Raw genomic sequence first — 11,192 nt, 5'->3', positions numbered from 1 at the left:
AGGAGTCAATTCAATTCGTACTACAGAAACCCCCAAATACTCAGGAAAATTTAGCGCCAGGTGCTTCTAAACATGAGAGTAGAAACAGAGCTAAGACATTTTTAGCCCTTCTAAAAAACACTGACATTCATCCTTTTAAGTAAACAACCTCTGGACCGAGCATGGGTATCTGGATATCTACATGTAAACCAGGCCCAGTTTACATGTAAATATCCAGAACACAGAGACATAAAACTCTTCTCCAGTTGGGGTCTACATTCTTACAACTAGAGCTCCACCCTCCAGAAAAGAGGTTGAAAACTGTCTGGAAAATTTGACCAGCCCATGTGGATAAGTCTAAGTGTATTGGCGTTAGGGCTTCCTAATTGAAGTAGCTCACCTGACCATCTACAGTGAAGCCCACCAAAGACAAGCCCCATGACATGCTCAACTGTGATGTTCCCCACTCTTTGATCTGAGCAGAAAACTAAGGACATAGGAAATACACAGAGAGAGAGACTGGGACAGAGAGACCTTCTTGCATAAAAAATAGATTCCAAGGCCAGGAGTGGTAGCTCACGCCTGTAATCCCAGCATTTTGGGAGGCTGAGGCGGGTGGATCACGAGGTCAGGAGATGGAGACCATCCTGGCCAACATGGTGAAACCCCGTCTCTACTAAAAATACAAAAAATTAGCTGGGCGTGTTGGTGGGTGCCTGTAGTCCCAACTACTTGGGAGGCTGAGGCAGGAAAAGGGCGTGAACCCAGGAGGTAGAGGTTGCAGTGAGCCGAGATTGTGCCACTTCCCTCCAGCCTGAGCAACAGAGCAAGACTCTGTCTCAAAAAAAAAAAAAATAGATTCCAAAACAAATAGCAACTTGGAGGAAATGGAGATGCTACAGGAAGAAAAAAAACTCCAAATAAGGAAAAAAATAGCAATATAGGTTTGTTATTGAAATACATAGAGGTAAATAATAGAATAGAAATATTTTGTTTAAAATAGAAAATAATAAAATGGCAATAAATATAAAAATAATAAATGGTGGAAAATAATAAAATGGCAGGGATTGCCTCTGGAAGGAGGGAAGTGAGAACTGCTCCTTTTTGTAAAAAGCCTTGGTGAACCATGTGAATCTTTGTAATGTAAATGCATATATTTGCTATTAAAATGCCATGAATGTTAGTATATATACATATCTCCCAGCTCCCTCTGCTAAGATGGGTTAGAAGCAGTGACACCACAGCAGCAATGAGCACAGCTAGCACCCAGGTCTTGATTTCTAAATTCAATTGTATTAGTCCATTTTCACACTGTTCTAAAGAATACCTGAGACTGGGTCATTTATAAATAAAAGAGATTTAATTGATTCACAGTTCCCCATGGCTGAGGAGGCCTCAGGAAACTTACAATCATAGCAGAAGGAAAAGCAAGCATCATCTTCACAAGGCGGCAGGAGAGAGAGAGAAAGGGGAAGCACCAAACCCTTATCAAATAACAGCTCTTGTGAGAACTCCCTCGCTATCATGAGAATAACAAGGGGGAAACCAAACCCATGATCCAATCACCTCCCACCAGATTCCTCCCTCAACATGTGCAGATTACAATTTGAGATGAAATTTGGGTGGGGACACAGAGCCAAACCATATTATTTCACCCTGGCCCCTCCCAAATCTCATGTTCTTTTCACATTTCAAAACCAATCATGCCTTTCTGACAGTCCCCTGAAGTCTTAACTCATTCTAGCATTAACTGAAATGTCCAAAGTGTCATCTGAGACAAGTCCCTTCTGCCTGTGAGTCTGTAAAATAAAAAACAAATTAGTTACTTCCAAGCTACAATGGGGGTACTGGTCTTGGGTAAATGTTCCCATTCCAAATAGGAGAAATTGGCCAAAAGAAAGGGGCCACAGACCCCATACAACTCCAAAACTTGGCAGGGCACTCATTAAATCTTAAAGCACCAAAATAATATCCTTTGACTCCATGTCTCACATCCAGGGCACACCGATGCAAGGGGTGGGCTCCCAAGGCTTTGAGCAGCTCTACCCCTGTGCCTCTGCAGGATACAGCCCCCAAAGCTGCTTTCCTGGGCTGGCATTGAGTGCCTATGGCTTTTCCAAGTACATGGTGCAAGCTGTTGGTGGATCTACCATTCTGGGGTCTGGAAGACGGTGGCCTCTTTTCACAGCTCCACTAGGCAGTGCCCCATCAGGGACTCTGTGTGAAGGCTCCAATCCCACATTTCCCCTCTGCATTGACCTAGTAGAGGTTCTCCATGAGAGCTCTGCCCATGCAACAGACTTCTGCCTGGACATCCAGGCATTTCCATACATCCTCTGAAGTTTAAGTGGAGGCTCCTAAGACTCAACTCTTGTCTTCTGTGCACCCACAGGCCCAACACCATGCAGAAGCCAGCAAGGCTTGGGGCTTGCACCCTCTGAAGCAATGGCCTTAGCTGTACCTTGGTCCCTTTTAACCATAGCTAGAGTGGCTGGAATGCAGGGTGCCATGTCCCAGGGCTGCACAGAGCAGTGGGGCCCTGGGTCTGACCCATGAAACCATTTTCCCCTCCTTGGCCTCTGGACCTGTGATGGAAGGTGCTGCTGCCAAGATTGCTGATACGCCCTGGAGATATTTTCCCCATTGTCTTGGCTTTTAACATTCTGCTCCGCGTTACATATGCAAATTTCTGCATTGGGCTTGAATTCCTCCCCAGAAAATGGGTTTTTCTTTACCACATGTTCAGGCTACAAATTTTCCAAACCTTTATGCCCTGCTTCCCTTTTAAACGTAAGTTCCAATTTCAAACCATCCGTTTCTGAACGCATATAAAGGAACACTTTCAGGTCACATGTTAAATGCTTTGCTGCTTAGAAATTTCTTCCACCAGATACCCTAAATCATCTCTCTCAAGTTCAAGATTCCACAGATCTCTAGGGCAGGGGAAAATGCCACCAGTCTCTTTGCTAAAGCATAGCGTGAGTGATCTTTACTCCAGTTCCCAACAAGTTCCTCATCTCCATCTGAAACCACCTCAGCCTGGACATAATTGTCCCTATCACTATCAGCATTTTTGTCAAAATCATTCACCAAGTCTCTAGGAAGGTCTAAACTTTCCCATATCTTTCTGTCTTCTTCTGAGCCCTCCGATCTGTTCCAGCCTTTCCCTGTTACCTAGTTTCAAAGTCATTTCCACATTCTCAGGTATGTTGTAGTAATGCCCCATTATCTCAGTACCAATTTCCTGTATTAGTCCGTTTTCACACTGCTATAAGGAATACCTGAGACTAGGTAACTTATAAATAAAAGAGGCATAATTGACTCACAGTTCCACATGGCTGGGGAGGCCTTGGGAAACTTATAATCATGACAGAAGGTGAAGGGGAAACAAACACCCTCTTCACAAGGTGGCAAAAGAGATATAGAGAGAACGGGAAAGTGTCAGACACTTATCAAACAATGAGATCTCATGAGAACACCCTCACTATATGATCCAATCACCTCCCACTGGGACCCTCCCTCAACATGTGGGAATTACAATTAGAGATGAGATTTGGGTGGGGACACAGAGCCAAACCATATCAACCATTCACCAATAAAAGACACCAGGACTCCTCGGAGAACTTGCAAATTCTATGGCTGGATAGAGAAAATACAAGATGAGCTGGAGCATCTTGTAACACCAGTAAGGAAATACTACACACACACACATCAAAGAGACAGGAGACCAACCTGAAAGAGATGCTAGGAGCAAAAGTTGAGACAATTGTAGCCACAACATAAATAAAAATTCTATTGAATAGTAAACAAGAGAATAACATCAATTTCCTTAAGTTCATGCTTATATAGAATCAAATAACTGAAAAAACTCAATGTGGTAGATGATACTGTCTCAGATACCCTTCCCTACAGAAAATTCCAATTAGTGATTGTAAAAAGAATGAGGGAAATGGAAAACCACTGCTAGAATACCTAAGTTATAATCGCTACAGACAACATTTACCCAGAGATGTTAATATTAATGTTTGAAAATTTAAGCAGATGCAGGATATTTGCAGTCTTAAAGAGTATCTCTCAAAATTTATAGTTATTACAAAGAGAAAAATAGTAACCTTACAGTGGATAACCCTGGCTGACAGGACTTTGGCCAAATGATCGAGGTTAACAACACCAGTGATGTCATGTTGACATTTACACCCCCTGATTACAGTGTGATGAGGCTCCACCACTTCTGTGATATGCTATCCAACAATCGTGACTTCAGTTAAACCACGAGAAAATGCAATACATATCCAAATTGAGAGGCAGTCTTCAAAATCACTAACCATAATGGTTCAAAAGAATCAAAGTCATGAAAGACGAGAAAAGACTCTAAAAAATTAAAATATACGCAGATTTAAGGTAAATGCCAGAGTAGCTGACAAGATGGCCGAAAAGGAACAGCTCCAGTCAGCAGCTCCCAGCAAGATCAATGCAGAAGGTGGGCGATTTCTGCATTCCCAACTGAGGTACCCGTCTCATCTCATGGGGACTGGTTAGACAGTGGGTGCAGCCCAATGAGGGCAAGCTGAAGCAGGGTGGGGCGTCACCTCACCCGGGAAGCACAAGGGGTCGGGGAACTCCCTCCTGTAGTCACGGGAAGGCATGAGGGACTGTGTCGTGAGGGACAGTTCACTCCCGCCCAGATACTACGCTTTCTCCATGGTCTTCACAACCCGCAAACCAGGAGATTCCCTCCGGTGCCTACACCGCTAGGGCCCTAGGTTTCAAGCCCAAAACTGGGCAGCCCTTTGGGCAGACACCGAGGCAGCTGCAGGAGTCTTTTTTTCATACCCCAGTGGGCCTAGAACACCAGCGAGACAGAGCTGCTCACTCCCCTGGAAAGGGGGCTGAAGCCAGGGAGCCAAGTGGTCTATCTCAGTGGATCCCACCCCCACGGAGCCCAGCAAGCTAAAACACACTGGCTCGAAATTCCTGCTGCCAGCACAGCAGTCTGAAGTCAGCCTGGGATGCTCAAGTTTGGTGCGCGGAGGGGCGTCCGCCATTACTGAGACTTAAGTAGGCGGTTTTACCCCGCACAGTGGAAACAAAGCCACTGGGAAGTTCAAACTGGGAGAAGCCCACCACAGCTTGGCAAAGCCACTGTAGCCAGACCGCCTCTCTAGATTCCTTCTCTCTTGGCAGGGCATCTCTAAAAGAAAGGCAGCAGCCCCATTCAGGGGCTTATAGATAAAACTCCCATCTCCTCCGCAGTGCAGTGGTACGATCTTGGCTCACTGCAGCCTCATTCTCCTGGGTTCAAGTGATTCTCCTGCCTCAGCCTCCTGAGTAGCTGGGATTACAGGTGTGCACCACCACACCAGGCTAATTTTTTGTATTTTTAGTAGAGCCAGCGTTTCACCAAGTTGGCCAGGCTGGTCTTGAACCCTGACCTCAGGTGATCCGCCTGTCTCGTCCTCCCGAAGTGCTGGGATTACAAGCATGAGCCACCATGCCCGGCCAACTGTTATCTTCCTAGATTAAATATGGGTCCCAAGGATTTTACAGAAATGTAAACTACAGTCCCTGTCCTCAAAGAACTCAGACCAGCTTAAGACAGACATAAAAAAACTACAGAATTTACATTCTGTATTATAATTAGTTATTTAATGAACTATATTATAATTAGTTATTTAATGAATTATTATAATAAGTTATTTAATGAACATTCTTTCACATTTTAATATTCCTAAAAGTGAAATGCATTTTATATCTAACAACACCTTAAATTTTCAGTTAGCATCCTTCTTTCTTTCTTAGTGGTGCAAAATAATACTGGTGCATTGTACAATTGAGGGAGTTTTAGCTTAAAGAAAATATGTTAATGAAAGGTTAAATTATTTGATCCTGATCCTAAGACCTGTAGGAACCAAAGAGGGTGGAGCTCCTGGAGGAGGCGGGACTTGGACTTGTGCCTCTTCAGTGATTGGGCAAAGGGAAAGCAGAGATATCTCCTGACACTCCCATCGAGGCATCCACTTCCCTTCACCCTCGGAGCAGCATCTGATTTTGTTCAAGCCACCACATTCTCTCCTATGTGGCCTATCCCGACTGAGCTGCTCTCTTCTCTTTGCATCCTGTCCAGTCTGTTCTCTCACTGTGGCCCTGATGTTCTATGTTTATCTTTCTTCCAGCTTTATTGAGGTATAATCATCAAATAAAAAACTGTATATCTATTAGGGCATGCAAAACATGATGTTTTGATATGCATATACATTGCAAAGTCATTACCACAATCAACTTTATTAACACGTCCATCACCTCACATGGTTACTTTTTTTGTGTGTGTGTTGAGAACACTTGAGATCTACTCTTGGTAAATTTAAAGCAGAGAATACATTGTTAATAAATACAGTCACCATGCGGAACCCTAGGATTCCAGTATTTGTTCACCTTATAAGTGAAGGTTTGTATCCTTTGACCAGTATATTTCTTAAATAAAAAACTAATTACATCATTCCCAATTTAAAACCCTCTAATGTTGCCTTGTCACCCTGAGGATAAATCCCAAACTCCAAGGAAACAAAACCCATCACAATTTGGTATCTGCCTAATACCGAAGCCCTACCGGGGCCCTCCCTCCAATACTGTTAAACCCTGTAATTCACTCCCCAGGCCCCCATAACACACCCCACACTCTCTCACCTCTAAGCCTTTCACAGGAGGGCACCCCTTCCTAGAAGTCCCTTATCCCTTCCTCATCCTTTCCCCTGGGTAAAAACTCAGTCAATTCCACAGACCTTTGGCTCACACTTTGCAGCAGAGAGGGCTTCCCTTATCCCAGTTCGCCCTTCTCACAGTGGAGAATGGCCACTGAAGAGCCTGGGGTAACGTCTCCCAGCCCTGCTACCCTCCAGGTTCAGCCACATAGCTGGTGCTCCCATGGAATGAGACTGGAAATGAGGGGTGTCATTCCTGGGCCAAGGTGCTTAAGAAGTGGGTTTGCCTTCTCTGTCCCTCTCCCGCCCCTGTTTGTCAGCTGGATGCCAAGGTCTTCCAGGTCATACATCTGCTAGGTGGAGAAAATGGACAATTATTACCTTGTGTTCATCCATTAAGGTTTGGGATTTCTTTGTGACAACAGCTACTGTTACCTTAACTGTCACACAGATAATGTACGGGCATGCGTCTCTTAATGGGGACACATTCTAAGAAATGCATCATTAGGGTATGCTGTCATTGTGTGACCATCGTAGAGAGTACTTACACAAACTAGATGATATAGCCTCCTACACACCTAGGCTATATGGTAGGGCCTATGACTCCTAGGCTACAAATCTGTACAGCAGGTTATTATACTAAATACTCTAGGCAATTATAGAACAGTGGTATTTGTGTATCTAAACATAGAAAAGGTACAGTGAAAATAAGGTGTAACAGTAAAAATGACACATGTGTATAGACAGTTCCCACTATAATTAGGGGACCACCATCGTATATGCAGTCACTGTTGACTGGAACATGGATATGTGGCACATGACTGTATAACCTTATGATAAACCTAGTCTCAATTTGAAATCAAAAATTACATTGATTTGGTCAGGCATGGTGGCTCATGCCTGTAATCCCAGCACTTTGGGAGGCCAAGGTGGGTGGATCACTTCAGGTCGGGAGTTCAAGACCAGCCTGGCCAGCATAGTGAAATCCTTTCTCTACTAAAAATACAAAAACTAGCTGGGCGTGGTGGCAGGTGCCTGTAATCCCAGTTACTTGGGAGGCTGAGCCAGAAGAATTGCTTGAACCCAGGAGGCGGAGGTTGCAGTGAGCTGAGATCATGTCACTGCATTCCAGCCTGAACGACAGAGCAAGACTGTATTTCAAAAACAAAATTAAAAAGTACCTTGATTAGACACAACAACAAAATGCAGTATTCTGGATGGGATCCTGGAGTAGAAAAAGGACATTAGGTAAAAATCTAAGGAAATCTGAAAGAATTTATACTTTAGTTAATAATAATGCACTCATATTGATTCATTAGTTGGAATACATGAACCGCACAAATGCAAGATGTTACCAATAGGGGAAGTTGCACGTAGGGGGAGGAGTGTTATATGGGTACTCTGTTTTTTTCTGTTCAATTTTTTAAAAATCTAAAACTATTTTTTAAATATTGTGTTCTAATAGGTATAAAGTTTCAGTTATGCAGATGATTAAGTTGTAGAGCTTTACCGTTTGTAAAGTATACAATGCCATATTGTTTAACACAGTGCCATGGCTGGCTACCCTTTTAAAACATCTCCAGACCAATATATCCACTGTAGGTTCTATAATAGGTCACTAGGATTCACACAATTGTATTCCATTAGCAGAGAAAAAGCATAATTTTTTTTTAGGCTGGGCACGATGGCTCACTCCTGTAATCCCAGCACTTTGGGAGGCCAAGGTGGGTGGATCACGTGAAGTCAGGAGTTTGAGACCAGCCTGACCAATATGGTGAAACCCTGTCTCTACTAAAAATATAAAAATTAACTAGGCATGGTGGCGTGCACCTGTAGTCCCAGGTACTCAGGAAGCTGAGACAGGAGAATTGCTTGAACCCAGGAGGCGGAGGTTGCAGTGAGCCAAGTTCATGCCGCTGCACTCCAGCCTGGGCAACAGAGTGAGTCTCCGTCTCAAAAACAAACAAACAAACAAGCAAACAAACAAAAAAGTATATTTTTTTCCTCCTGTTCTCCCCATGCAGCCCTCTACTCTGCTGTCACAGATGGGTTTAGCTGTCTCTGATGTGAATCCACACCAGCCATTCACGCCCACCTAACTGCAAGGATTCAGGTCAAGCTCCACAGACACCCCTCCCCCAAGAATCTGATCCATAAATACCCTCAATGGAGATGAATCATCTAATCAGCTTTGAAATGTCTCATAGTGGTCTCCCTCACACCTCGCATTGGTATTTGGTTTCAATGCCTTTTTCACTCTTCCATCTTCACTTCCAATTCATCACTCTGAGATGCATATTTACAAGTCTGCCTCTCTCCCGGACAGTGAATATTTGAAGGCAGAGACAATGTTGTATTCCTGGTTAGAATGCTAGGATCCAGCACAGAGGACATCAACATATCTTTTGGGGAAGGACATAATTCAGTTCCTAAAAGCCTACCCTCTAGCCCTCCAAAATGCATGCTCTTCCCAGAGTCATACACCATATTGCAATATCCCTCAAAGCTTCGGTCCATTCCAGCATCAAAAATTTCAACTGTATTAGTTATGGGTTAGACTTAGGGTAAGGTCCACCCTGGGGTAAAATTCCATTCATCTGTGGACCTCTGAAACCTAGAAAACAAGTCACCTACAAAGATACAATGATAGAGGATTTGTGCTCCATGCAGTCATTCAGGGACCTGAGCACCTTGCATATTGTGGCCCTGTCACCCTCTTAAGCCTCAAACCTCTCTATGATCAACCAACAGAAGAGTAAGAGAAAGAGTGAGGATAAGGCAGGCTTGCTCTCAACTGCATCCTCTGAAAGGTTACACACACCATGTCTGCTTTTACACCATGTGCAAGAAATAGTCTCATGGTCTCAGTGGATTTGCAAAAGAGGTGAGCAGTGTGCCCAGGAAGAAGAAAGGAAAGCAGATATTGGTGAACACTAGCAGATTCTGCCACAGAGTCAACTAGATGACCCATAAAAACCTACCTTTTCCCCTACATTGGTTCTCTTACCTCATCTACTGGCCAAGCCCATCAGAAGACTCTAAACTCTCGAGGGAAGACAGAGCCACAAGATGGAAGGAACCTGGGTCTCTGAGTGACTGCCTGATGCCCCTCCCACCACCAGCTGATTGCATTCAACTTAAGTGATAAATAAACTTCACTGGAATAAAATTCTATTAAGTCAAGCCACTGAGATTTTGAGGTTATCTGTTGCTGCAGCTAGTATTATTTTAACACATACAGGGAAGCCATGAATAATTGATAGATATCACTGCAGAAACAGGATGTCTTCAAAACAAAATTCAGTTTCTACTCTAAAAATATATTTTATATTTTATTTATTTATTTATTTGGAGATGGAGTCTCACTCTGTCACCCAAGTTGGAGTGCAGTAGCGCGATCTTGGCTCACAGCAACCTCCGCCTCCTGGGTTCAAGTGATTCTCCTGCCTCAGCCTCTCAAGTAGCTGGGATTACAGGCACCCACCACCACGCCTAGCTAATTTTTTCTATTTTTAGTAGAGACAGGGTTTCACCATGTTGGCCAGGCTGGTCTCAACCTTAGGTGATCTCAGGTGATCTGCCCACCTCGGCCTCCCAAAGTGCTGGGATTACAGGCAGGAGCCACTGGGCCTGACTTAAAATATATATATCTTTTAACTCAAGACATCATTAAAAGGATAATTCCATTATCTATAACTTCTAGTCATTAAGTGTTTTTAAAGTTCCTGGCATTCAGTCTTGATTGCAACAACCTCTAATATTTATAAGAATGTTAATACTAATATAGTAAGAATAGTCCGTCAAACTGGTGACAAAAGGAATAAAATATTAAACACAATAACTAACCAAAATTCTTATAAAAGCCTTGTAAACACTCTATTGAGGTATGCATCCAGCTCATTTTATTACCTGCTCTATTAACTATCAAAATGTTTGCATATTTAAACCCTTTCTTGTTAAAGAAAACCTTTTCTTTCTTTGTTACGGGCCATTTACTTTATTGTGTATTAAGCCAACAAGAGAAAAACTGATCTGACATTTATTCTAATATGCGATTTAATATATACATGCATGAGTCTTAGATATATATTTTTTTCCTATAACCACAAGCGAAAGTGTTTCTCTCCTATAGGCTACAGGGAAGTTTGTTAATATAGCTTTATAACTGATCCTTCCCTGTGGATGAAATCTCTAATTCAGTTACTGTCATTATAATCCATATACTAATCTCTTACCATATTTTAGTATCCAAAATAAAAATATTGAAAGATTGAAAAATTGGCTAAAATTATCTTTGCAATTAATATTAACATTTATAAGAATGGGATCTTGTATAACCTAGAAAATTACATTTAATTTTCTTTAATCTTCTAATCACTGATCCTTTGTGTTGAGGGAGGTGACAGTTTAAATGTACAATACATAATTGTATGTATATATATATTTATATTATGATGTTATCTTAATGATGTATATTTTTTAATAAAACCCTTTATGACTGAAGACATGCTGCCT

Source organism: Nomascus leucogenys, chromosome 10 (assembly GCF_006542625.1).
Source record: "Nomascus leucogenys isolate Asia chromosome 10, Asia_NLE_v1, whole genome shotgun sequence".
In the NCBI taxonomy this organism is placed as follows: Eukaryota; Metazoa; Chordata; class Mammalia; order Primates; family Hylobatidae; genus Nomascus; species Nomascus leucogenys.
This window is presented reverse-complemented; position numbering follows the sequence as displayed.